Raw genomic sequence first — 27,638 nt, 5'->3', positions numbered from 1 at the left:
GCAGGGTCTGAGATGCTCTGTTGGCAGGAGAGGGGCAGGAGGAGGGTCTGACACACTGCCTGAGTAGGGGGGGAGGACGGGGTGGTCTCTGGGCTGCAGGATTCATTACAGAGGCTGCTGGACACAGACAGATCCTGTGGTTCTCTCAAGGGCTCTGGTTCCCAGCCCGTGTTGCCCTGTGTCATGGCTAGGAGGCTCCCCACCGCCCAGCTGGGCTGCAGGGGGTAGAGGCACAGCTGCAGGCACTGCTGTGGCAGTCGACCCAGATCAGTACCCCCCACAAGGCCAAGCCAGTGGTTGCCCCATTCTGTGGCAGGGCACCCGGGCTACCCGGTGCTGGGGCAAGGGAGTAGGGTGGCATGGTTAAAGGCCAGGCAGAGAGGTGCCTGTGTCAGGGCTCCAGGAGAGGCCCCGGGGCCTTTCCCTGCAGCAAGATGGGCTTGGTGGCAGAGAGCCCTGGTCATAATGCGCAAGATAGTCTCCAAGTCCATTGCGCCCCACCCTGCCCATGGAGGGCCCCAGGCACAGATCCCTGCTGCCTGGAAGCCTTACGCCCCTCAGCTGCCGCTGCCCAGAGTCCTGGGCTGAGTGGGGCAGTGTGAGCATCTCAGTGCCCAGGCGGGGCATCTGGGTGGCGCAGGGAGTGGCACCAAGGCACCAGAGGGCACTGCAAGACAGATTCCCACCAACTTCCTCTAGCTAGAGCCAGGTGCCACAGAGAATGAGGTGGGAGAGGGTGGGGCACTGGTCCCCATCTATGCCGAGAGCCAGGGGCTGACTCAGAGCACAGAGGGCCTGGCCAGCCAGCCTGCTATAGAGGCAGTGCAGCTGGGTCTTACCCCTAGACGCTGTTGGGGGGAGCAGCATTGTGGGTCACCAGAGCAAAGCCATGGGGGGGAAGCTAGCAAGACTGCAGGGGAGGGGGTTGGGCACATGCATGACTGGCCCAGGGAGCTGCGACTCCCCCCAGTGGTACAGGAGAGGGAAGGTGAGGGCTGCTGGATGGGGAGGGGTTGAAAAGGGAAGGCAGAGAGGAGGGCTTGCAGGGAGGCTCCAATTCCCCAGGCAGGGCTGTTTGCAGTATCCAGGCAGCGCCAGGCAGCCCCCTCTCCCACGGGGACAGGGCTTTGTGCCTGCACTCCGGCTCCTCGTGCTGAGGGAGAGCAGCAGCGAGAGGCCAGAACCCCCTACTCCCACTCAGAGGGCCAAGCTGGGCTGCAGCAGGCCCAGCAGGGATGGGGTTGGGCTTGCAGGGTCAGGGCTGGGCCAAGCCTCCTCACCCGTCCCAGCCCCAGCACAGATTTGGGGAAGTCAGGGGCGCCGGGAGCTTGTCTGGGTTTGCAGGTGCCCACATCACCACCCCACAGGCAGCTGGCTGGGAGGGCATGTGCAGTGTCCTCCCTCTCAGCCCTCCGGGGGCACCCCAAAGGGCACTAGGGTAGCTAGCCTGGCTCACCCAGACTCACAGGGCATATCCCGCTCTGCTGGGGCTCCATGACTTGTGGGAATCCAACTGCGATTCCAGCTCCTGGAAGGATCCAGTGCAGGATCTAGCTAGGGCAGGATCCAAGCTCCCCAGTAAGGCTCCCACTCTCTGGGGCAGGTGGGGAATCCAGAAGAAGATCTGACCAATGTGGAGTGAGGAGGCTGGGACTGAATGGAAGGTGCGGCCACGTGAACCAGCCACAGGTTCCTCTCTGGGGTAGCTGAGTCCCTTCGGTTCCTCTCTGTTCCTGCTGTGATGAAGTGGGGGGTTTTCTTGGCTTTCAATGGTTTGCATGCAGAGGAGGTGGGACGCAGTTTCCCTGCATGTTACTGCTTTAACGAGGGGATGGGAGAGGGAGTTTGTTGTTACAGAGGACCGGCAACAGTACTTGGGACCCCAGCCAAAGGCTGGGAGAATGAATATCCCAGTGACCAGGAGGCCCGCTTGGGAGTCACAGCTGGTTCTGCCAGTAGGAGGACAAAGGGCTGCTAAGAGAGGACCCCAGTGACCTGGCTGGAACCAGCTGATCAGAGGGGTACAAAGGATGGCTGAGGGGAGAGGAGGCCCAGGCAACCCTGTTTACCTGGATAGAAGACAGTGGACAGAGGCAAGGCTTGGGGGGAAGTGATATCAGATGCCCAGCTGGAAAGCACAGGGCTCGGGACTGGAGAGAGAGAGCGGGCAGAGCCCACCTGGATGCAGGACAGACCTAGATGTACTGTGCTGAGGGATGCTAGGCCTGATGGCCCCTAGGCCTGAGGGCCCAGAGAGTTTCCTGTGCTGGGTTCAGATGCTCAATAAACCCTCCTGTTTTACGCTGGCTGAGAGTTGCTCCAGTCTAGAGAACAGGGTTGCATTATTCCCTCTGGGCATTGAGGCCCCGGGGGTCGAGAGCAAGTGGACTCCCTGAGGGGGCCCACGGCAAAAAACAGGCATGCTGAGGGCTCAGAGATGCATTTCCAGGAGGCAGAGGAGCCTACGGCTTAACCCCCAAGAAACAGTGGTCCCCTGAGAAGGGCTGTCACACTGAAGGGGGTTCCTCCCAGGGACCACACAGGGCCAAGAGAGAGCACGAGTCCTGTGAATCCCTGACAGGCCACAGGGAGGAATGTGGTGCTGGGGGAGCAGGGGCCATGGCCTCACTCACTCCTGTCCTGGGAAGCAAAGGGGGCTCAAGGAGATTTTGCTGTTCCATCTCGGCACATCCCAAACCAAGGCACAGTTGGCAGGGTGTACACCAGGGAGCCCAGGCCTCAGATAACAGGGAAGCTGCTAGAAAGGAATGAAGGGCATCAGCAGAGCTCAGGGACGAGCCCAGGGCTGGGCCAGCAGGTGGCTGCAGGGCAGGAGTGAGGGGCACTGGCAGAACTGTGCAGGAGGAGCTTTCCTTTTCCTTTGCTTTGTCAGTGACTAAGAAGTACCAGATTTGCGCCCATTAAACAGTTTAAACTATCTCGGTGCCCCATTCTTAGCAGGTGCTGGGGGAAGAGGGGTACAGACAGCCTGCAATGGAAAAGTAGGGACACCAGGGGTTGACTGGTTGGGGGAGGGGCGCTGACAGCTTGTGGGCAGGAGGGGAAAGGACACATAGTGCCAGGCTGGCAGGGAGCTGCACCTCACAGACAGGTTCAGAAGCAGCAGGACAAGCCCCAGCACAGCTGCAAGGCCTGGAATTCACATGCATCCTGCCCTGCCCTCCCCTGCTGGAGGGAGCTGCCATGGGGAAGGCTGTGCCCAGCACTGGGGGAAGCTGTGGTATGCAGGGAGCAGGAGGCACTTGCCCTGCACCCTGCCCAGGATGGGGGGCTGTGTCCCCTGGAAGCCTGCCGGACTGGCACCTTGCAATCTGCCCAGACTGCCCAGCCCCTACCTATACCCTCATCTGGCTTCCCCAGGAAGGGACAGTGGGTTTCACTGGCCGATGAATGGGGAGGGGAGGTTACACGTCATGCAGGAAGTGGGGCTGTTACAGAGTCTGGCTCTAGCTCAAGCCATAAAGACTCAGGTGTTCAGCCCTCAAATTCCCTGGTGTTGGCCATGTTGGCAGCCAATGCGCCAGCAAAAGCTGGACCCAGGATGGGCCCCCTCAGCCTGGGCCAATTGCTTTTCTCTTCCCCCCCACCCCCCCACATTCTTCTCAGCCTGCCCCAAGCCCTCTCAGGATCTTCCTGCTCCGTAAGTACAAGCCAGCCCATCTGGCTTCTGCCTGCTACATTCAGCATCCCATGGACCCCTCTCATCCTTTCTGGGGAATCAGGGCCTGCCTGGCATTCACCTGTCCACCCTCAGGAACGAAGAGAAGAGCAAGGTGGCAGAGCCCTGAGCTGCCTGCGTGTGGAAGGCATCGGAGCCCTGTGTCGGGGAGGGGGGGGGGAAACGGACGGGTGGGGGAGAAGATTCTTTTCTCCCTGCCACATTCCATGGGGGTTATGTGGATGTGCCTCATTAACACCCCTGGAGAGCAGGGATGGCATTAGGCACTGAGGTGGGGCCCCAGGGGCTTGGGCACATGGCAGGGTGTGTGCGAGATGCAGTGTGTTGGAATGGCACCGGAGGGAGCCGTGCATGGAGCACTCGCTCGCATTGCCTGCTGCTCGCAGGCCCGTAATGAAATGCTTTGCTACTTTATGGGTCTAATAAGGAGTAGGGAAGCCAGAATTAGCGACTCACCCTCGTGCCCTGGCAGGGGAGCACAACACCAGTCCACTTTCCAGGCACTCTGGTGGGCTGAGCTGGCACACAGAGCCTGCCTTCTCTGGTTAGTCAGAGGGGCAGCGCCAGCAGTGGCCCAGATTCGGCAACCATCTGCTTGCCAGGGCCCAAGCTGCAGGAGCCAGGCAGTGGCGGAACTGGGGCAGCGACCTTCCAGGGCAACACCAAGGGAGCCCCACCCAGGCATGGGAGGACGCAGGCCATGAGCCAGAAGAGAACAGGTGTGCGTGGGAGTATCTGGACTGGACAAGAGCAGGACAGGGCAGAACTGAGCTGGGCCAGGGTGCTGAAAGACACACGTCTAGTGAGAGGGGGACAGCAGCGGGAGCAAGACAATGCAGCCTGGTAATCCTCATCTGGCTTTGGGACTTCTCTGGCCTCCATCACTCTAGTAGGTGGGCACCTCACCGTCTGTCTCATCTGTATCGCCACAGCCCCCTGGGCAGCCAGGCAGGGCTGTTGTCCCCATGGGAGAGAGATGACACAACTGGCCCAAGCTCACACAGAGAGTCTGCAGTGGACACAGGAACTAAACCCAGGTCTTAAGTCCCAGTGAGCACCCTAACCACTGGGCTATCCTTCCCCATGAGTGCAAGGCCCCACCATTCCTCTGGAGCCCATGTGGGTCCAGCAGGGGCTACTCAGAGCTGGGGCTAGATGCTAGAACCAGGCCAGAAGCTGAGATGGAACCCAGAATCAGCTGAGGTGGCATAGCGAAGAGACAAGGACAAACAACACCCAAGGGGGGCCAGGGAATGAAAGGAACTTTTTCCAGAGAGATAACATGACTCTAGGAGCTGGGGCTATAAGGAAAACAAATAACATGGGACATACAATAAAATTCACAAGAACTGGTGACTGAAATATTTTTGACTCCTGAGTAATCTGACCTCCTTTTAAAACTGTCATTGACAACAAAAATGAAGGAGGGGGGGACAATCACTGGGAAATCTGAACCTAGTTTTCAAGGCCCTGTGCATCCCCAGGCCACAGAATTTGCTCTGGAAGCCACTCTTTGCAACCATAGGCGCTGACTTCACCTCTGCCCCATGGGTGCTCAACCCCACCCCTGGCCCTGCCCCACCTCTTTACTGCCTCCTCCCCCAAGCGTGCCGAGTCCCCACTCCTCCCCCTCCCTCCCAGAAAGTCCTAAGCACTGCCGAACAGCTGTTAGGCGGCAGGCAGGCAGTGATGGGAGGGGGAAGAGCAGGGATGTGGCACGCTGGGGGAAGGAGGAGGTGGTGGGTGCAGAGCACCTGCTAATTTTTCCCTGTGGGTGCTCCAGTCCCACAGCACCCACAGAGTCAGCACCTAGGTTTGCAACTGAATCATGTTCCAGAATTGATTAATTTTGCTTTAAAAAAAATCCTTATAGTCACAAAGAAAACCCTTAAAACACGACCCAGCCTTATGGTGTCTGCCAGAGTTTGCAGAGAGCCCCAAGCGATAACTGTTTGCATATGCCCCTTTGGCTCACCAGATATTAACTCTGAAACATAATGTCTACTAGTTCACACGTTCAGCAGAAACGGCCAACTAACGTGCTTATCCCAAAATCTCAAATTCCCCTCCACCTTCACACCACTGTTCTCCGCATGCACACACCCTAACAATTTTGTCGCTGCAGGTGGATATTGTCAACACAATCTGCACCATATTAAAAAGGTGGGGGACGTGTAAAATTCAAGAGAATAGTGAAAACAACATCTGTATCTGATGAAGTGGGTCCACGAAAGCTTATGCCCAAATAAAATTGTTAGTCTCTAAGGTGCCTCGTTGTTTTTGCTGATACAGGCTAACACGGCTACCACTCAGAGAATAGAGAGACACACCAGGGGTATTTCCTGGCTGTGTCGGTCATTGTACTACTTGAATTCAAAAGCAATAAAGCAAAGACCTCAAGTTTTTAATATTACTTAAGTGGATGCTGCATTTCCAGTCTGCTCCACCAGGGGGCAGTCTCATGCACATTAGGTTGGGCTTGCACAGCCACAAATCAGGTGGCATTCCCATGCACTTGGATATGGAGGGAATTGGCACAGAGTCACTGCCCCACCAATGGCAGCTTTAGGGACAGGGGCAGGGGGGAGGAAGAGAGGCAGAAGCCAGGCGAAGAGTGAATGTAGAGCCAGGCCCTCGCACAGCAAAGGAGAACATCGCCAGCTAGGTCTGACTGTCTCAGCCAGGCAGAACGGGCACTAGCCAGGAAAGAACCTGGCAGCTGTTTGAGGAGAATGGAACCAGGAACAATAGGCAGCACTTGGCATTCTAAAGGAAGAGGCTGTGCCAAGGAAACGCGACAGCTTTTGGGTTTCTATAATCACAGGCTCAGGGGAGCCAGGGCAGGGTAACTCGGATATTACAGCAGCATTCCAGAGCATCCAGTAACACCTCACATGGCTTGGCTGGGCCTGATTCTGCACATCCTGAGCACCCCCTAAAAGGGGTCACATGCTCTCCACTCCCATTGACTTCAGTGAGCATGACCAGGCCCCATGGATGTGGGTTGCTGCCCCAGGCCATCCATGTGCCTAGCTGGGGAAAAGGGGCTGTGTGGGGTTGGGCGCAGGTCCAGTTTTGCTAACATCCTTGTTAAGGCTCTGTGGGAAGCTCACTGTGTGAACACACAGATAAGACCACACAGGGCAGTGTCACGGAGAGCAGGGGAGGCAGAGCTAATTCAAAGGAGCCAGGGGATTCACCGTGGGGCAGCTGCAGCCAACACCGCAGGAGCATAATTCTGGTCACAGGCACTGAGTGGCAGAGATCTGCACCCTGGTGATGCCAGCAGAGTCCTGGGGGTGGCAAGGGGAGCAGGCAAGTTAGGAGTTTGTTGATGTTCTTCGGTCTGTTACAGCAGACCCCCAACCAGACTGGGGAAGGGATGCTATGCACACACACACACACACACACACACACAAAGCCCCTGCCTCCAATTGCTTAGCATCTAATTTAAGAAAAGACGCAACAGCATAAGACAATAGCTGGGGAAGTGGGAGGCAGGGCGTGGATGGCATGAGGAGATGACGCAGCTTTCACAAGCCAAGGAGCCCGATTCAACATAAACATCCCTGCTGCTGTACTGCGGCTTTAAATTAGCTTCCCAGCCCTCACCTGTCCACAGCCCATACACATAGCCCCGGCCTGTTACGCTGTCACCCCCACCCGACTCGTTTTTCACCATCCAGCCTGCCGTCACAGTCTGAGCCCAACCTTGGAGATTAATAAGCAGCCGCCTCTGCCTAGAGCTTTCTGGAGCTCTGCTTCCATTTCCAAGTAGGCAAGTGGCTGCCAGAGAACGGAGCAGCAAGCAGGGCAATTTTGCTCACTCAAGGGCACATGTATCCGGGAGGCGACAGCTCGCTCCGGGCGGCACTTGGGCTACCTCTCCAGAAATAGTGGCTTCTCTTCTGACACCGTCAGACTAGAGAGGGACTGAACCCAGAGGGAAGAGCAACAGCCACTGATCAGGCCCCCGAGATGGACCTAAATAATGGGGCTGTGATATCAGCCCCCAAAACAGCCTAAAAGGGATGGTTCATGGTGGTTCAAGGAGTAAGATGGAGACCACAGGGGTGCTAAGTTGGGATTGAGTGGCACTGGCAGAGCTGGGATGGGATAGAAGCACAGGGCTGGCATAGCAGGGGGCTGCAGGTTGGGACTAAAGGGGCATTGGCAGAGCTCCATGCAGGGAACCCATCAGAGCTCTCCCAACCAAGTATCAAGCAGGGACCAACCCTACTTAGCTTGTGAGATCTGAGGAGAACAGAGCTCAAGTGAGATGGCTGCAGATCATAAAGAAACCCTAGGAAAGAGCCTTTATTGAATCTAATAGCCTCAACATCAATCACGACAGCAGAAAAAAGGAAAGTCGGCTGCTGGGCTGTATTAAAAGAATGGGGAAGGGGGAGTGCTGTTTTATAAATCAGTGGTTTGTTCACACTTCAAACCCTGCACTCACATCCTGTCCTTGTAAAGGTGAACGTTGAGAACAGATCAGGATAAGGCAGTGGGGATAGGGGGGAGTCAGGGTGATAGAGGGGAGGGGACATTACATACAAAAGAGTTGGGGGCTGCTAGGGTCAGTGCATCTGGAACTGCAAATTATTCCGAGTGGACTTGGCTGAGGTTTGCAAGGATCCCGCAGGATCTAGTGGAAATGACATGGTTCCTCCCTAACCCATAACAGGAGAACAGGAGGGAGGCTCAGCTGATAACCTATGGAACTCACTGCCACATGACACTCATGAGTCACATGCTGGAAAAGGAGTTAAAGGGACAGAGACATTTGGGGAATCTGAGTAACACTGCGGTGCCTCCTAGGTGCATTAGGAGGCATTTTAAGGGGGCCAAGGATGCTTTTAGTCACAACAAATCCTACATCTTGGCAGGGGGGTAAACTAGATGATCCTTACGGTCCCATCTAAGCCCATGGGTCTGTGATTGGCTGAAGCACAGAGGCTGGGGCCCAGCCTGTAGGCACTGATGGCTCTTCAGCAAGGTAGCAGGGAGTCTGACTCCTGCTCTCACACCTGAAACCAACTGCCTTTGCCCATGGAGTTCTGCAAACCCCTCCAGCAGCTGTCCCAAACCAGGGCAAGGCTTGTGCTGAGCAACAGACCAGCCCCAGCCAGCCTCTGACTTCAGTGAGCACTCCCGCTCCCTGCAGTCTAGCACAGTGCTGGGGCTACTGGGAGGGAAAACCCAGCCCATGAACTCTGACAGGAACAATACATCCAAACCATCGCTGGCTCCCAATAACAACCACTCACAGTACTCCGAGAGAATTCACCAGCCCCACCACCAGCTGCTCCCAGTGAGAGACGAACTGGGACATGGTGCCCCAGGAAGCAAGAGGGGAGACTAGCACTGGCTCTGCAGCATCCTGGGCAGCTCAGACATGCCCCCCAAAGTCCCAGGTAGCATTAGGTCATCCATAAGCCAAGTGGCAATGGGAGGTTATTACTTGGCCTCATTCCCTCTCTCTGTATGTTTTCCATTCCTTAATTCCAGCCCCAGGTGATGGTGAGTTCTGGCCTCAAGACAGACCCCACTTCAGTGCAAGCCCTTGGCTTGCCACTTGGCCCAGGGGCTACAGCAGGGAGCTCAGGCCAAGGGAAGGCATCAGGATGCAGGAGGGATCTGAGGCAGCGGGGGTCAGAGCCCATCGGAGGTAGAGAGGTCTGACAGACTGTATTAAAGGCTAGGGGGCAGAGGACCACAGGGTTGCCCCGGCCCTACCTTCCAGCCTTTGCCCAGATGACTCTGCAGAAGGCCAGAGCCCAGCCAGAGCCACATGCAGAGGGCAGGATGGAACAATCTCACCCAACCCCACTGAGGGTCTGAGGCAGGAGCCAGGGCCTGACACCCTACGAACGAAGGTCAAGGAAGGGGTGAGGGCATCTGGCTTTGTGAGATAGCTCCAGCTAGGGAGTCATGGGGAGAAAGGGGGATGCAGAACTCCAACCCCTCCCCCTTCTTACATACATAGCCATCACATGTGCATCCCCACCCAGGAGCCAAACACAGCACACGTGGCTAACGTCACAGCCCTGAGCATGTGCAAGGCTCTGCTGGAGTGGATGGAAACCAACTATGGGCAGCACCCCCTGTCGCTGCACCTGCTGGAGGTGGGGGGGGAGGGGAAGAGAATCTACTTGTTATTACATACTCCCCTCCTGCCCAGCGATGGCTCCACGCCGTCCCCCCACCAGCTCTGCATGCTCTGCCAGCGGCACGATCCCACAGGTACCACCTGCCCACCCCAGGAGGGCAGCCTGCGAGCCCCCTGCCCGCGCAGGCTGAGCAAGGCAGACACACCCCTGCAGGCGCAGGCGGGCATGGCCCCAGATACAGGCATGCTGCATCCACCCCCACACCGGCGCTGGCACAGCACGCGGCCCACGCACACAGACCCCTCGCCCAGGGCGTGCCCCCTCCCCCCCATTCTGCCTGGCAAAACTTGAACACCCGCTGGAGCCCAGCCCCCCCCCCCACGCCTTCCCTTTATTTGTGACATTAGCGGTTGTCATGGAAATTAGCGCCACGTCTCTCGCAAGGGGGTGAGCTAGGGGGAGGGGATGGAAGGCAAAACAGCCCGAGCTGGGCGCAGATCAGTCCTCAGCCCCCCGGATCCTGGCCAGGTGGACTCCGCCGCTCCGGCTGCGGGGTAGCCCCGCCTGACAGCCCGGGGTGCTGGCCTGTGGGCACTATTCCCCGATGGCTCCCGCCCGGTGCCAGCTCCTGGCCAGAACGGAGCAGAACAGAGCATTCCCCCTCCCCCGCACATGCTGCACCGGGCGCCTGCAGCGAGCTGCATGGAAAGAGGCCGCTAGCGACTGGGGGGGGGGGGGGGGCGGCGGCAGCTCTCCTGCAAAGTGCCCAGGCACCGCCACAGGCTCCCTCCCCGGGTAACTTTGTCCGGGCACCCCCCGTGCTCGGCTCCAGCCGCTTCCAGCTCCTCGTCTCTGCCCCGCCACCGTCCCCCGGGAGGCGCAGCGAGCCTCTTGCAGCCTTCCTGCCTCCCGCGCCATGGGCACTGCTGTCCCCTGGCCGGGGGGAGGGAAAGACTCATACCAGAGTCACTCTCTCAGCGCGAAGAACCGGCAGCCGAGCACCTGTCCGAATTACAGCCCCTGGCTCCACACAGCGCTGACTGCGGGGAGGGGGGCACACAGCATGCATGGCGCGCCCCCTCCCTTCAAATCGGGCGAGTTCGCCGCCCGAGCCTAGCCCCGCGCCCGCGACCCCTCGGGCTCACCTGCAAGCCTGCTCCAGCCGCGGGAAGTTACCGGGTCCTTCAGCCCTGCCCCAGACTCTCAGGTCTCCCGTGCCGCCCGCCCCGCCGTGCCTGGGCTGGGGGAGCCGGACGTCACTTGGCGGCGGGCTCCTGAGGGGGCCAGGCGGGGCAGACAGAGCCAAGCGCGCTCCCGGCTCTGGGCACCTGGAGCATCTCCCTAGAGTTCGGCGTGGGAAAGTTACAGGGACTGGACTGATAGGGGCCCGCCCCGGGGCGGGGCCAGGGCCCGCTGACGTCACATGCAAACTTTAGACTCCTCCCACTGATGGGGGAGCGGGTGCTGCCTAGACAGGGGGCCCCCAGCTCCCTCTGGGCAGCCACGGGTCAGCTGGCTGGGGAGGGCAGCGTGGGGGCGTCACTGGCCTGCCAGCGCCTGTAATGGGGCGGGAGGTGCGGACCATGGAGAAGAGCCCTCCCAGGGTGCAGAACTCCACTGGGGGGCCCACAGACACTGCAGATTACCCAAGGTGCTCCATAGGGTCAGAAAGGACTACGCTGATCATCCAGTTTGACCTGTAGCAGGTGAGCTTTGGGGGCAGCCTACACCTGCAGCGCCAGCCTGCCTTCAGTGTCACTAGGGCACTTGTTCTGGTGCTGAAACATTCACCAGCCCTGCGTAGCGGCAAAGTGCCTTACAAATGTGATCTGACTTACACCCCCAGGAGGCAGATTAGTTTTACAGAAAGGGAAACTGAGGCACTGAGCAGTGAAGGCTGGACCTTACCTCACTGCCAGAGCTGGGATTGGAATCTGAAAGTCATCCCTGGGGTCTAATCACTAGTTTATGCTGAATAGCTCCCTGTTGTTAAATTAGGGCCTGTATTTAATCATCCTTAGGCCTTGTTTGTTATTTATGTCAGTAGTGTCCCAGGATCACAGTCAGGACTACAGCCCCATTGCGCTTGTTATGTTATGTGGAAAGAGCCAAGGTTCCCCCAAATGGATGCCTGTTGCAGGAATAAAGTTGTGTGAATAACAGACTCTGGGCTCTGCAGCAGACTGAAATCCACACAGCGGTACCAAGCCTGCTTTATACTGAGGTACTACTTATGAGGAGGGGAAATCCATCTTCACACAGCATTTTCTGGGCAGCAAACCTGCTCTCATTTGTACTGCGAGACGTGGAATAGTGTAGGCTAGTGGTGGCTCATGGACACCTACAATAGCAGCCTGGGCTAGGGTTCCTATGGGCTCTCAGGGAGGAAGGCTGTGTTACCCGTCAGCCCATGGATGCTGCCCCTATGTCTCACAGCCTAGAGAAACCACCCTCGCATTTGTCTTGGCTTCTGCCTGGAAACGCCCCATTCCAAAGCCCTTGTCTCAAACAGCTCTGCCCTAGCTCCTCAAAAACCACCAAAACCCAAAGCAAAATGGGCCCAGCTGGCCTGCAGCCTACCCTGGTGCTTCAGAGGGAACTCCCCTGGGTTCTAACTTCCCACCATCTTCCATGTCAGCCCCAAGGCTAGAAGATTTAGAGGAATGGAACTCTCTGCTCCTCCTGTAGGTAAGATGGGGAAAACCTAGCTCTGTCTAGACTCATTGACATAAATTAGAATATTGTTTCCTCAGAATTCCACTTTCTGAATTTTGTTGCTTTAGCTGGCCTTTGTTTATGTTTGGATTGTATACAGTGGAGTCGCATCTTACGTGGAGGTTAGGTTCTAAAGTCAGCGTGTAAGGCGAAAATCGCGTATAGTCAAAATTACCCTTGAAAATCACTTAAATCGCCCATAAAGTACAATATACTGTACATGGTTTTGTGTATACAACCTGTACAGTAATATGTATAAATGTATAATGTATACAGTAATGTACAGTATATAATAAAGAGTACATATGCAAAATATAATTTTACAGTACTGTATTTTTAATTACAGGGGGTCGTCAGGACTTGATATCAATCCAGGAAACGGAGCTTGGGTGATGGAGAGCGAGTCACAGACGAAGTGGTTGGCTCTGGTTCAGCTCAAGAAGTTGATTGCGTAGGCTCATCTGCTGCTGGCTGTTTTTCTTTGAAAAACATGGTGATCGGTAACTGTCGCTATTGTCAGTTGAGTTGCTCAAACATTTCTTGATACAGTCTCAAATCGTCCGTAATACTACGTGTGATTTTGAGGCTTTGTTCCATAGAGGGATCGTATTCAGAAATTAAATCATTCAAGTGTTTCGCTGCTTGGAACACTTCAGAAAATTTATGAAGATTCCAACTTCCTGGCTCTTCCTGTTCGTCATCATCATCTTTGTCTTCTGTAGACGATTTTATCAGTTCCTCTAACTCTTCGTTAGTCAATGTTTCTCTATGGCTCTCAATTAATTCTTCAATTTCTTCCTCAAGGATGTCAACGAAGCCATCACCACCCACTTGCCTGGCCACCTAAACAATGCGTTTCACTTCTTTGTCAATGGTCGGGAAACCTTAAAATCATTCACACATTCTTTCCATAGGTTTTGCCAACATGCATTGACTGTTTCAGGCTTGATTGCTTCCATTGCCTGTTTAATATAAGTGATGCAATTGGCAATGTTGAAGGACTTCCAACACTCCATCACATTAAGATTGGGATCAGCATCCATAGTGCTACGTATCCGTGAGAACGTAAGCCTCGTGTACGTGGCCTTGAAAGAGCAAATCACGCCTTGGTCGAGAGGTTGGAGGATTGAGGTGGTATTGGGGGGGAGAAAGACGACTTCAACGTTGTTGTGTGCAAACCGGAGTGCCGCAGGGTGGCAGGAACATTGTCTACAATCAGCAACCCTTTAAAGTCAAGTCCTTTCTCTTCATGGTACCGCTTGACCTCCGGAATGAAACACTTGTGGAACCAATCCAGAAATAATGCTGCCGTCACCCAAGCCTTTTTATTTGATTGCCAGAACACAGGCAGGATATTTTTGTTCTTGCCTTTTAGGGCATGGGGATTTGCAGCCCTGTAGAGCAAGCCCGGCTTTATTAAATGCCCAGCTGCATTGCCACAAAACAACACAGTCACACGGTCTTTAGCTGCTTTGAAGCCAGGGGCTTGTTTTTCTGATTTCGAAATGTAAGTGCAGTTGGGCATTTTTTTCCAGAAGAGCCCAGTCTCGTCAGCATTAAAAACTTGTTCCGGAAGATAGCCCTTTTCTTCTATGATTTTCTTTAATTGTTTGGGGTAGGCTTTTGCTGCCTCTTCATTGGCAGATGCAGCTTCACCAGCAGTCTGCACGTTTTTGAGGTTGAAGCGGTTTCTAAAACTGTTAAGCCAACCTTGGCTGGCTTTGAATTCCTTCTCATCAGAAGGCTGTCCCTCTTCGGCATGAGGTTTGAACAGCGCGTAGAGGCTAAGAGCCTTTTCTCGCAACGTGTTGCCATCGATAGGCACACGTTTATGATTCATGTCTTCCAGCCATAAGTTTAATGCCTTTTCAGTCTTCACTAAAGTCTTATCACGCACCTGGCTCATCACCTTAGCAGTTATTGGAGCACTTGATGCCACGGCTTGACGAATTTCTCTCTCTCTCATCTTGATGGCACGGATGCTAGATTTGTTGCGGCCATATTTACGTGCCACGTTGGAGACCGACGTACCGTCTCTCAATAAGTCCAACACAGCCAGTTTTTCCTCCAGCATTGGAACAGATCGCTGTTTCTTCGGTTGAGCACCAGATGAAGTAGTTGGCTTGCGTTTAGGGGCCATGTTGTATGAAAAATACGTATCTTTAAACACTAGAATCACACTCAGCGCGGCGAGATGCTGACACTATGAGAGGCACGCGGGAACTGAGACCGACCGAGGGAACAGCAGATTCATGTCTCCCATCTCACGCTCACTCCGGGGTATACACTCATTGTGTGGAATCGCCCGCACTATTTACAGGTATCTTGTTGTTTTTCTTATTTTTGCCGAGCACGTATAGTTGAATGCACTTATGATGCGACTCGCCTGTACATCAGAACAGATGATTATCATTACTGTAGTCATGCAAGGTCTAGGGGTTGTGCTGGGCATGCCCTGGTGTGAGTAGGTCATGCTGATGTAACGAGTAGTGAACTTTAGTTCGGTGATGAAATGCAAGCTCAGCAGTTACTATGGTTTAGTTAAAAGCAACAGAGGGTCCTGTGGCACCTTTAAGACTAACAGAAGTATTGGGAGCATAAGCTTTCGTGGGTAAGAACCTCACTTCTTCAGATGCAAGTAATGGAAATCTCCAGAGGCAGGTATAAATCTCCAGAGGCAGGTATGGTTTAGTTGTGGGGCTTAGAGTTTAAGGTATTGTCCACATTTTAGGTTAATTTAGCTACACTCTAGAGAGGTGCAGTCAAGCTGATCTGGGTCCTGGTATAGATGCTGCTAGGCTGATGGGAGAATTCTTCTATCAATATCTTTCCCTAGGGGTAAGTTTATTATAGTGCTAGAAAACCCCCTTCTCTTGCTCTAGCAGGTGCATATGCTACCCTGGTGTACCTGTAATACTGTAGCTGTGCTACTGTAGTGCTTGTAATGTAGACATACCTTAAGAAGTGGGGATTTGAGTGTTTCCTCATCTGGGCAGTCTATGCACAGTGAGTTCCTGTGTTCTAGCTTCCCGTTGTCCACACAGATGTAGCCTTCCTTTGTTTGGGATATTGGATGCCATCACCACGAGTGCCTGAAGGGCCTGTCCCACTTGTTCTATGCTCCCTGTCCCCAAGTATGTACTTCTAACAGGGAGAGATGAAAGAACAGACAGGAGGCCTCTTTGGCCTCAGTCATGTCACACTAACTTCCCCCCATGCAGACTGCCTTGCTATGCCTCAGAGCTAGCACCTTATGCAAAGTCTGATCCTGCCTTGGGAGCAGAGATTTCAACAGGGCTAAAGAAAGAAGAGGGTAAGCAAACAAGCAGTGCCAGTATGGAGGCAAAGACAGCCAGGGGATAGGGCACCAGGCTGTGAGTCAGGGAACCGGCTTCTATTCTTGGCTCTTATCATGTCTTGCAATGGGACCTTGAGGATGCCACTTCCTCTTTCTGTGTGGCAGCCCCCGCCTCAAGCAGTGCTTATCCACTGAGCAGAAAGTGTATGGAGCGAGAGAAGACAAGCACTAAATATGATTAGTAATAATCCCAGGGACTATCAGATAACATTAACTCATTCCTGCCTTCAGAGCCAGGCTTGATTTGTTTTGGACAGCGATTGTGAATATGTTTATAAGGGCTGATGGATGGGGGATGGGGAGGTGTAAGGGATTTGGGGTGGCTGCATTACTCCCCAAGTGGCAATGCAATATATGTGTGAAACTATATGTTCTGATCTTATAGGATAGGAGAGCACATGCTATTCCTTAAATAACACAGTAGCCTACATTTTCTTCTACAGCCTTATCATTGGAAACACAGAGGGATGGATTCTCCTCTCGCTTAAACCAGGAGTAAATCCTGTAAAGTCAGTGGAGAGACATTGGTGTGAAACTGCAGTGAGAGAAAAAATCAGGGCCAGCAATGTGTTTGTGTGTGCATGTGCGCATTGTGTGCTGTGAATTTAAACATCCAGTTTCGATAGCTAGCTTTGAAAATCTCAGACACGGGGTTTGCCTCATATATATGTATATACATATATATGAGGCAATATACACATAGACTTGTCAGAATTTGTGTTTTTTTTAATATAATTTCACCAGATAATATCAATGTTTATTTTTAAGCTTTTTTAGGTTTTAATTGATTTACATTTTCACAGTTGTGCACAATTATGGGTTTAAAGCATTTTTACAGTTGCGGGAAATTATGTGGCGGTGGTCAGCCAAGGAAACGAGGTCAGACAATAATTATCTAATGACAGTAGATATTGAGATCCCAAAAGTTAAAGCTTTTACAACCCGTAAAACACAAACTGTTGACATCACAGGCTAAAATAAACAAAATAAATCTCCTTAAATCAAACTGTAACAAGTTCTGGAGCAGCCTGTTTCTTACTTTGCCTATCTGTAAATTTCAGTTATTATAGATGGAAATATTTTTCATCAGTTTATGAGTGCAGTGTAAAATTGACCTTTACCGACATTTACAGATAAAAATCTTATCCTTCCAAGCCTATAAATACACATACACACCCACCCTACAGTACATATGTAATGGTGAAAAGTGAAATCCTAGTTGTAGCCTCACTGCATTCACTAAGGGAGGGGGTCATAATTCACAAGGGGTGGAGTCTTGATGTATCAGGAATACAGGGGGTACCGAGATGGGCAGTGAAAATGCTCCAAGGCTGGAACCATGCCCATGTTAAGAGAGACAGGAAAGACTGGGATGGCTCCGTTTAGAAGAGAGGAGTGAGAGCAGACACGACAAAGAGCTACACACTGACAAGTGGAACTGAACAGGCACTCCTCTTCTGCCTGCCTCCTAACTGACTGCTGTTGTGTTCCAAGGAAAGTCAGCACATTTAAAAAGGGAAAAAGGACAGTTTTTCCACACAACACACAACTAACCTGTGCAACTCACTGCCACAAGATGTCTCTGAGGCCAAGAGCTTAGCAGGATGCTTAAAAAGGCCTGGCCATTTCAATGGATAATGAGAACATCTAGAGTTATAATAGCAAGGATTAAAAAATCCAATCTCCCCCCATCTCAATCCCTAAAGTTTGGCTGCTTCATGGGGCAAACCAACCTTGGACTCACAAAGGCTGGAAACAGGTTTCAGAGTGGTAGCCATGTTAGTCTGTATCAGCAAAAAGAATGAGGAGTACTTGTGGCACCTTAGAGACTTTGAGCAATTTATTTGAGCATAAGCTTTTGTGGGCTAAAACCCACTTCATTGGATGCATGTAGTGAAAAATACAGTAGGGAGCCAATCAGAGGACAGATTGGGGCCAGCCAATCAGGGCCCGGCTCAGCCATATAAAAGGCTGTTCAGAGTGAGAGTAGTCAGTCTGTCCCAGGCCTTCAGAGGGGAAGGTCTGTCTCCAGAGCTGGGAGGCCAGCACCATGGACAGTGCAGTGCAGGCCAGATTTAGAGAGTGGGAGAAGGCCCTACTCCATAGCCTGCTAGCCGGCAGGTCTAGAAGGAGGAGGCCTAGCACAGAGAAGGGCCATTGGGGAAGCAGGCCAGAGGAGGAAGGAGAAGGAGGACAGCGAGACTGTCGCCAGAGGGCCTCTGGACTGGGACTCAGAGTAGTGGGTGGGCCTGAGTCCCCCGCCCTTTTTGTTCTATTGGGCCATACACCCAGCCATAGGCCGCAGGGAACCTCGCCAGATCCTGGACTATAGGGAACCACACCAGATCCTGGACTATAGGGATTGGGCTTGAAGGTGTGGGGCTGTTGATTACCCCCCACCGGAAGGGGGTGTGAATGGACAAAGAGACACTGTCAGAGGACAGTGTTCCAGAAGAGGATCCACTCCCAGTCTTTATTCAAGCCTAATTTAATGGTGTCCAGTTTGCAAATTCCAATTCTGCAGTTTCTCATTGGAGTCTGGTTTTGAAGTTTTTTTGTTGGAGTATTGCAACTTTGAGAACTGTAATTGAGTGACCAGGGAGGTTGAAGTGTTCTCCGACTGGTTTTTGAATGTTATAATTCTTGACGTCTGATTTGTGTCCATTTATTCTTTTGCGTAGAGACTGTCCAGTTTGGCCAATGTACATGGCAGAGGGGCATTTCTGGCACATGATGGCATATATCACATTGGTAGATGTGCAGGTGAATGAGACTCTGATAGTGTGGCTGATGTGATTAGGTCCTATGATGGTGTCCCATGAATAGATACGTGGACAGAGTTGTCGATCTGTTTCTTCACTTCAGCAGATGGGTATTGTAGTTGAAAGAATGCTTGATAGAGATCTTGTAGGTGTTTGTCTCTGTCTGAGGGGTTGGAGCAAATGCGGTTGTATCTTAGAGCTTGGCAGTAGACAATGGATCGTGTGGTCTGGATGAAAGCTGGAGGCATGTAGGTAAGTACAGCGGTCAGTAGGTTTCCAGTATAGGGTGGTGTTTATGTGGCCATCACTTATTAGCACTGTAGTGTCCAGGAAGTGGATCTCTTGTGTGGACTGGTCCAGGCTGAAGTTGATGGTGGGATGGAAATTGTTGAAATCATGGAGGAATTCCTCAAGAACTTCTTTTCCATGGGTCCAGATGATGAAGATGTCCTCAATGTAGAGCAAGTTAGGGGACGAGAGCTGAGGAAGCCATAAAAATGTTGGCATACTGTGCGGCCATGTGCGTACCCATAGCAGTGCCGCTGAAAGAAAGACTGGAAAGAGCGTTACCTAGGGAAGTGGTGGAGTCTCCTTCTTGGAGGTTTTTAAGGCCCGGCTTGACAAAGCCCTGGCTGGGATGATTTAGCTGGGAATTGGTCCTGCTTTGAGCAGGGGGTTGGACTAGATGACCTCTTGAGGTCCCTTCCAACTCTGATATTCTATGATTCTATTAAAGTTTATCCACCATGGGATACTGTGGGGGGTCTTGCACCTTCGTCTGGCAGCGACTGGTGTGAGAGCTGATGTAAAGAGCTGCACACAAGAACCCATTTACAGTGCACAATGACAAGAGTTAATGCTCCTGCAAAACCCATGATCTACCCTGAGTGCCATCTGCTGGCACCTTATCTACTAACCAACTATTTACATCTACCAGAGACAGACATAACGGACTATCCTAGCAGAGGGTCCTCTCCGCTCAGACACAGATTCCTGGGTCACGTAGATCCCTGGTCTGTTTCGCTCTGTCCGTTCCTCCATTCTCCCCCCTTCGCCACCACTCTGCTGTTCGGGTAAAGCTGGGACCCCTCTGCCCACTGTTACCTGCATCGTTCATGCCATGGGAACGTTTGAACTAGAGACAAGGACACATACTGCTGTGACGAGGCCTCTTGGCAGCCCACTGATGTGGGGATGCAAGTTGGGTCTCATCGACTATGGGGGTCAGGATGCTAGTGGTGGAGGGGGTGCCTGAGAGAGGAAGACGATGGTCAGGCAAAGGGGGCAAATCTCTGGTCCTCTCCCTTTAAATGGTGCTCTACAGTACATAAAAATATGAACTGGGCTTGCTAAGAAAACGCTTTCAGCCCCCAAATCAGAGCATAGCTCTGAGTCCCTTGGGTTTGTATCTTCACTATTAATGTTTTGGAAAACGTTACCTACCATATAACCTTGTTATAGTTGTAAGGATTTTTTTTTCCTGACCAGAAGACTTTGGGGAGCCTTACAGTATATCCCATCCCACTGGGTTCCCCCTTAAGTCCATCTATCAGAGCTGGAACAAAAGGACCCACCACTCGAATATAAACTCACAACAACACTTTATTTACTAAAGGAGAAGGAAGGAAAGGGGGGGCGGAATGGATGATGGACTCTGGAGATTTGGTATAGAAAACACACGCATGCACATACACTCGATAAAGCAAAGGTGTTCTTCTACGTTTTCCAGGAGCTGATGACAGAGGCTGCAGAATCTGGATCAACGAGATCAACGATGAACGCCAATGGTGGATCACAGGCGTAGAAGACAAGTATGTAACCCTATCTCAGACCCCTCCCTAGCCCTCGCTGCATCGTCTAAGGTTGTAAGTCTGAGCTAGCTAACTAACCGGACCAAGTCTGCGCATGCAGGTCTGCTTCCCAAAAGAAAATAACACACAAATCCCAAAACATTTAGTGAGTGGTTACTGCAGGCCAGTAACCAGTTTGACAGGGTGTGCCACACCGTGCAGAGAGAGAGAGAGCATTGGACACCCGAGCCCCCAAAGGCTCAAGAGCTCTTGGCCCCTCCCTTATCTGTCTTTATAGGAACCTGTTGCTTAGCAACAACATATTCCCGCTCTTTATATTTTCCCGCCTTTTGCTCAGCGTAGGGGAACAAGAACCTGTCTCAACATGGAGGTCCCCTTCTTCTTATCCCAGACCAAGATGGCCACCTAATAATACTTAAAACCCAACGTTGGTATGTATCTTTCCCAATAATTTGGCAGGGGCGAAGCTGTGACTAATAGTCAGTGCTGTCTGTTCGGTAAAACCTGTTAGTTAAATAATAGCTGTCATGGCTTGTTACTTTTTTCCTAGTTTTCTTCTCTCTCCGACTTTCATCAGCTTTCGGCCCCATGTGCTCCAAAAGGCCCTGATGCTGCAAAGACTTTTACTCACATACTTATCTTTCTGTACTGTGAATATTGGCTTAAATGGGACAGCTTACAGTGTGCAAAGTTAAACATGTGTGTAATGCTTTGCTGGATTAGAGCCAGAATCACCCGAACCAATTTCAACTTCAACAGAGGATTGGAAAATTTACTGTTCACATTGTCACCACAAAAATTGTCCAGTCAGGGAATGGAAACTTTACCACGTGGTTTATGCAACCTACCAACGCAGCAAGAATTGCAAGGTGAGCAATCTGACATTTGTCAAAGAGATCATTGGTTATGATGGTGCGCTCAGCTTTACATAGAGCCAGGGGTATTTATTCCCTGGCAAAAATAAAATAAAGTGTCAAGATACAACCTGTAAATAGGTACCAGTTAAATTATCCCAACATTATTAGAGTGCTGTCAAGCAAACTTCTGTAACCCTGAACACCCCAAAGTTAATGTTTACATTTAAAAACATACAGGAGCAGAGCCATGGATCTTCTAGCCCTGTGTTCTGTCTGACCATGGCAACTATCACTCTGGGGCAGTGTGGTCCAGTTAATAGAGCATGGGTCTAGGATTCAGGAGACCTATGTTCTGATCAGTGATCTGCTGTGGGACTTCAGGCAAGTCATTTCACCTTTCTGAGTCTCTGTTTCCCCAGCTGTAAAAAGTAATGATGATACTCGCATTCCTTTGTAAAGTGCTTTGAGATCTAGGGATGAGGAATATAGGAACCAACAGGCTGCTTGGGAGGAAAGGACAGGAAAACCTGCAATGGACTGTTATGGAAACTAATTGTGTAGAAAGAATTTCTGGAAGTCAGGAAATGTTTGATTTTTTTTCTACAAATGACCTTGACCTTAACTCTGACCCCACCCCCTGTTCAATTATCTGCTATTTTAATAGCATCAGGAGTTTGCAAGAAAGTGATAAATCCAATCAGTGTGTGTTTTGAAAGGTGGCTAAGGCAGAGGTGTTGGTTTGACTGTGATACAGTGTAACCTGTGCTTGGAATTTGCCAGCTCTTGGAGCTCCAGACATCAACCTTTAGAGGGGCCTACTGAAAGGACTACAACTAAGATGGCTGCCAGAGGCCTCTGATACCATCTCTCAGCATGCGTGGAGTCAGGGTTGGAGACAGAAGGAACTAGAAACCCCTTCTGAGGCTGGTAGGCAGATTCATAGATTCCAAGGCAGGAAGGGATCATTGCAATCATGTAGCATGACCCCCTGTATTACCCAGGCCATGGAGCCAGAGCTGCTCAGCCCCAGCAAGGGGAGAACTGACACGGAGAAGCAGTTTAGTTTCAGTTTTGGTTTGGAAGCTGGGGGAAAGACAGCCCAGTTCCAGGCGTCCCTGCTACACTTCCACTCCCCTGGAGGGCATTCTTTCACAGCTGTGAGATCTAGTCCCTATATCAGGCAGTTGCAGCCCTGCAGTGACTGGATCCAGGTGGGTGCTGGCTCCTGAGACCCCCACAGGGAATCCCAGACCAGCAAGCCTGGTGGGAGCCTGGAGAGGACCCTGCCCCACTCCTGTGCGCACAGTGAGTCACCTTAAGTGGAGGCACCAGGTGCCAGAAAAGCACTAGGGAGAGAGATGGGGGACTTCAGGGGAGGGGCTACAGAGGTACCACTGGACTGTACACAGAAACAAGATTCTTGAAGTAAATGGGGGAGGAGAATCTGTTCCCAGGTCAATGGCCCATCAGGAGAGTGAGTGATAGATATGTATGTAGACTGAGGAAGGAGTTAAGGAGAAGTAATGTAATGATGAATTTCTTGGTGTTCAAACAGTTATTTTGTAATTTTAACCTTCACTTTGAATTCCCAGGATTTCAGACATTTGGGATGATTTTTAGGTATGTATATATACATGAAATCACAGCCTTAAGAACATAAGAGTGGCCATACTGGGTCATACCAAAGGTCCATCTAGCCCAGTATCCTGTCTTCCAACAGTGATACCAGCCAGGTGCCCCAGAGGGAATGAACAGAACAGGCAGTCATCAAGTGATCCATCCCCCTTCCTGACCCAAATCCTCAGCTGGGGTAAACTGGTGTAGCTCCATTGACTAGTGTTATGCTGATTTACACCAACTGAAGAGATGGTTCGTTATTTTAATTTAACTGAGATCAAGTTACAACCTTAACTGAATTGTAGCACAGTTTGTTCCTCAGGGAATTCCCTTAGGTTTTTTAGAGAAATATTTTAAAACTTTGAAATCTGAGCCCTTTCTGTCAGTTGTGATCCCTTCTTCAGAGGGAGCCGATGGACTTTGTTGTAGTTAAAGCTGCGGAATGACGACAATTGACATTATTCAGTAAAACATGAGGAATGTTCCACTCACAGTCAGTGCTCCAGTCACCATCTTGAACCCCTGTTTCAGCTGACTGTGCCATTGGGGACTTTCACCTCTTTGGAGCAGAGCTACTCAGTTGATGACACTCATAATCTCGGCTGATTGGGGCCGGGTAATTGAGTCTGTAGCCACCTTGCTCCTTAGTGTGGCTGGGCCTGTTTGCTGATCCCAGTCATTTCCATTCTCAGGGGCTGGGCTGGGATTGATGACGTCTGTCAGCAGATTCTGGGTGTCCCCAGGCAACAGAGGGCCAGTGTGCGCCTTGGTTTCAGGCACACAGGACTCTTCCTCGGGGGGGGGGGGGGGGGAACTAAGGCAGTTTCTCTGCACTTGAACATGCTCTCCCACTGGCAGTGGGGTAGGGGTTTGACATGTGAGATGTGCAGCATTCTCCCCTATGGAGAGATGATGCTCCCTTTCTAACTCACACTGACCTCCACCAGCCCTGGACCAAGGGCGAGCAGGAATCTCACTCAGGTTCTGGGGCTCTTTTGCATCCTGTTTCCTGGACTGATTGCAGACTTCACACTTGGGTGCCTTGTCCAGATCCTCAGCTGGGTCCATTGGTGTCAGTCCATGGACTTTAATGGAGCCGTGCCGGTTCACACCAGCTGAGGATGTGGCCCCTTATCTTCGATAGCTGCATTTGTACCTGGTCAGTGCCAGACACCTCAAGCTCTGCTCTGACACTTCTCAGTGCTCAGCGTGGATGCTGCTTAGCAAACCTCGTGCTGGCTGCTGCTGAGACATGGTGTCCTTTGTGCAGAATCTAGCAATTTCATCTCCATCCCTTCAATATGCTCGGAGGGGGCAGGGCCTTTTCAGTTGCCCACCCATGTAGAATGACTTACTCAAGCACCTGTAAGATTGAGTCATTTCCTGTTTCTTAATTGATCTTGTCAAATTTTATTTCAGGAATGGGCTGTACTATATTTACTTCAAACCCCGCTTCCTGCAGCTCCTGCTCATGCCTTTGATGGGCACTCCTTGATGCATGTCTGCTATAAGACACCCCTGACTGAGTATTGTATCTTTGTGCCAAGTCCCTTTACAATTTCAGGATTGCCTTCTGACATTTAGACTGTGCATCACCCAGCGGTGTCTGTATTCTGGCTCCCAGCAATTTGGGATCAACTGATTCCTACCCACAAATGTATTCATGGGACTGCTCACTGCCAGAAGGAATCAGCTGCAGTCCTCTCTGATCTGAGCCCAGCACTGCCATGTTCCAGTCAGTGCTTGGGAAGCAGGTGCCGTTGGTGGATCACCTTGCAGAAGGCAGCATGGCCCCAAGGAACCTGCATGGACTGAGATTTAGGCTCTTTGTTAATCTCTAAATATTTCAGCACCATGTCACTAATCCTTTTTTAATTCCCAAAGCTGTCCCCCTGTTGTCCACCCCACTGCTGCTCTGGCCCGATCTGTCCCCAGGGCAGCAGTCTGGGAGGAACATCTCACTGTGAGCAATGAGGGGTGAATTTGCTTCGCTATGTTAACATGCCCATGAAACTGTGTGTGGCCTCCATGGGCTGCGATCTTTCCATCTGTACCATTCCCTCTCCCTACTCCAGCCAAGCTTCTTTGTCACTGAGTGTGTAACCCATATGACCAATCCTGTTCCACCTGATCTGGCATTTGCTCCTGTTTAAGGCTCTGTCCTGTGTCACCTTTTACAACATCTCAGAGCCCCTCCTTGGGGGGTTGGGCATTTTCATCCTAAATCAGCAGCTGGACAGCAGTTCCTTTTCTCTCCCCCAACCAGCTCCCCAGCTATCTGGGATGTGATGTGATAGTGGCTCTCAGGTGTTGAGGCAACCCCAAATGGAAGCCATCTATGCCTACGCCTACCAAAAAGGGAGTTCACAGTGCAGTGTTGGGTACTATGTGCATTGAATTGAACCATCTGAAACTCTTGACTTGCATTCAAAGTTGAACCTGCTCTTGCATGTAGAAACCTAGATGTGACATTCCCATGGGGTAGCAGCACTTATGTTCTTGAAAAATGCAACTTTAAGCAAAATGATATTAAGCAAATCCAATTTCCCCATAAGAATTAATGTACATGGGGGGGGTTAGGTTCCAGGGAATTTTTTTTCACCAGACAAAAGAATATAAATATAGATAGATATATGCACAGTATAAGTTTTAAACAAACAATTTAATACTGTACATAGCAATGATGATTGTGAAGCTTGCTTGAGGTGGTAAAGTCAGAGGGTGGGATATTTCCCAGGGAATTTCATACTGCTAAATGCTGAACTAATACTTGCCTGAGCCCTAAAGGTTTAACACATTGTTGTTAATGTAGCCTCACACTCTACAAGGCAGCACAAATGGAGGGCGGGGAGACAGCATGGCAGACAGACACATACCCTGTGTGAGAGAAATGTGCATTGTCCCTTTAAGTACACTGACCCCATTCTAAGTACATTGACTTTTTTAGTAAATCAGCAAGTTGACACAGCAGCTGCTGCCAGCATCTCCCTCTGTCCTGAGCCCTGTTGTGTCCTCCTCTCCCCACCCGCTCTAGAGAGATGGGGTAAGTGGGGGGCAGGAGCAGGGGGGAGGGGGACACCCTGACATTAGCCCCCCTGGGCACAGCAAGCAGGAGGCTCCCGGCAGCAGCTCCAAAGCAGAGGGTAGGAGCAGCACATGGCCGTGGGGGGAAGGACACCTGAACTGCCGGTAATTGATAGCCTGTTGGGCGGCAGCCACACAGGGAACTTAGGGGAGCGGGGAGCTGATAGGGGGCTGCTGGTTCACCCTGGTTCCTAGCCCCCACCAGCTCGCTCCAACGGGCTGTTCTTTTTGCAAGCAGTGGACAAAGCAGGCAGCTGCCAAACAATGTTATAAGGGAGCATTGCACAACTTTTAATGAGCATGTTCTCTAAGTGATCAGCAATGTAACAACAAAACAATGTTAACCAGGACGACTTTAAGTGAGAAGTTACTGTACCACTATATAAATCAGGAGTGAGCAAACTTTTTGGCCTGAGGGCCACATCGGGGAATAGAAATTGTATGGCGGGCCATGAATGCTCACAAAATTGGTATTGGGGTGCCGGAGGGGGTGAGGGCTTTGGTTGGGGGTGCAGGCTCTGGGGAGGGTGCTCTGGACTGGGACCAAGGGGTTTGGAGGGGGATCAGGACTGGGGCAGGGGTGTGGGAATGGGTGCAGGTTCCAGCTGAGGGTGCGGGCTTTCGGGTGGGGCTGGGGATGAGAGGTTTGGGGTGCAGGAGTGTGCTTCATGCTGGGATCAAGGGGTTTGGAGAGCAGGAGGGGGATCAGGGCTGGGGCAGGGGGTTGGGGTGTGGGGAGAGGCTCAGGGATGCAGGCTCTGAGCGGCACTTACCTCTAGCAGCTTCCGGAAACAGTGGCAAGTCCCTTGTTTGGCTCCTGGGTGTGGGGCGGCTCCTGACCCTCAGAGCAGGGCCATGCAGCAGCTTCTGGGAGCCGCTTGGTGTGGCCCCTGACCTGGCGCCCCGGCTAGAGTGCCAAAGTGGGGCTGAGCCATGTGGTGCAGCCCCCGATCTGGCGCCAGCGCTGGAGTGGGGCCGACCTGCACGGTGGGGCCCCCAACCTGGCTCCCCAGCGGGAACTCGCCGGCTGGCTTAAAACAGCTCGTGGGCCAGATGCAGCCCATGGGCCGTAGTTTGCCTACCCCTGATATAAATTCATGGTTTGCTCACACTTTTGTGTGCAGTTGTGGTCAAGCCATCTCAAAAAAGCTATAAGAGAATTGGAAAAAGGACAGAGAAAGCAACTAAATAAGTAGGGATAGGGGACAGCTTCCATATGAGGAGAGATTAAAAAGCCTGGGACTGTTCAGCTTGGAAAAGAGACGACTACGGTGGGATATGATAGAGGTCTATAAAATCATGACTGGTGTGGAGAAAGTGAATAAGGAAGTGTCATTTACTCCTTCACATAATATTAGAACCAGGGGTCACCCAATGAAATTAATAGGCAGCAGGTTTAAAACAAATATAAGGAAGTATTTCTTCACACAATGCACAGTCACAACAACAGCCGATGTTTTGAAGGCCAAAAGTATAACTGGGTTAAAAAAAGAAATAGATAAGTTCATGGAGGATAGGTCCAGCAATAGCTCTTAGCCAAGATGGTCAGGGATGCAACCCCATGCTCTGGGTGTCCCTAAACCTCTGACTGCCAGAAGCTGGGAGTGGACGACAGGCGATG

At 51.8% G+C, this 27,638-nt stretch overlaps 1 protein-coding gene across 1 annotated transcript in view; it reads right to left on the bottom strand.

Annotated features, from left to right (window-relative positions):
- Window positions 1–11,191, bottom strand: part of CAMKV (CaM kinase like vesicle associated) — a 56,091-nt gene extending 44,900 nt beyond the window's left edge. The window contains exon 1 of the mRNA XM_034777271.1: window positions 10,959–11,191. The gene's annotated coding sequence lies outside the window, so the exon portion shown is untranslated. The remainder of the gene's footprint in view (window positions 1–10,958) is intronic.
- Window positions 11,192–27,638: the final 16,447 nt, after the last annotated feature.

The sequence above is a fragment of the Trachemys scripta genome, chromosome 7 (assembly GCF_013100865.1).
Source record: "Trachemys scripta elegans isolate TJP31775 chromosome 7, CAS_Tse_1.0, whole genome shotgun sequence".
NCBI lineage: Eukaryota > Metazoa > Chordata > Testudines > Emydidae > Trachemys > Trachemys scripta.
The sequence above is the reverse complement of the archived record's forward strand: the minus strand, read 5'-3'. Positions and strand labels throughout refer to the sequence as shown.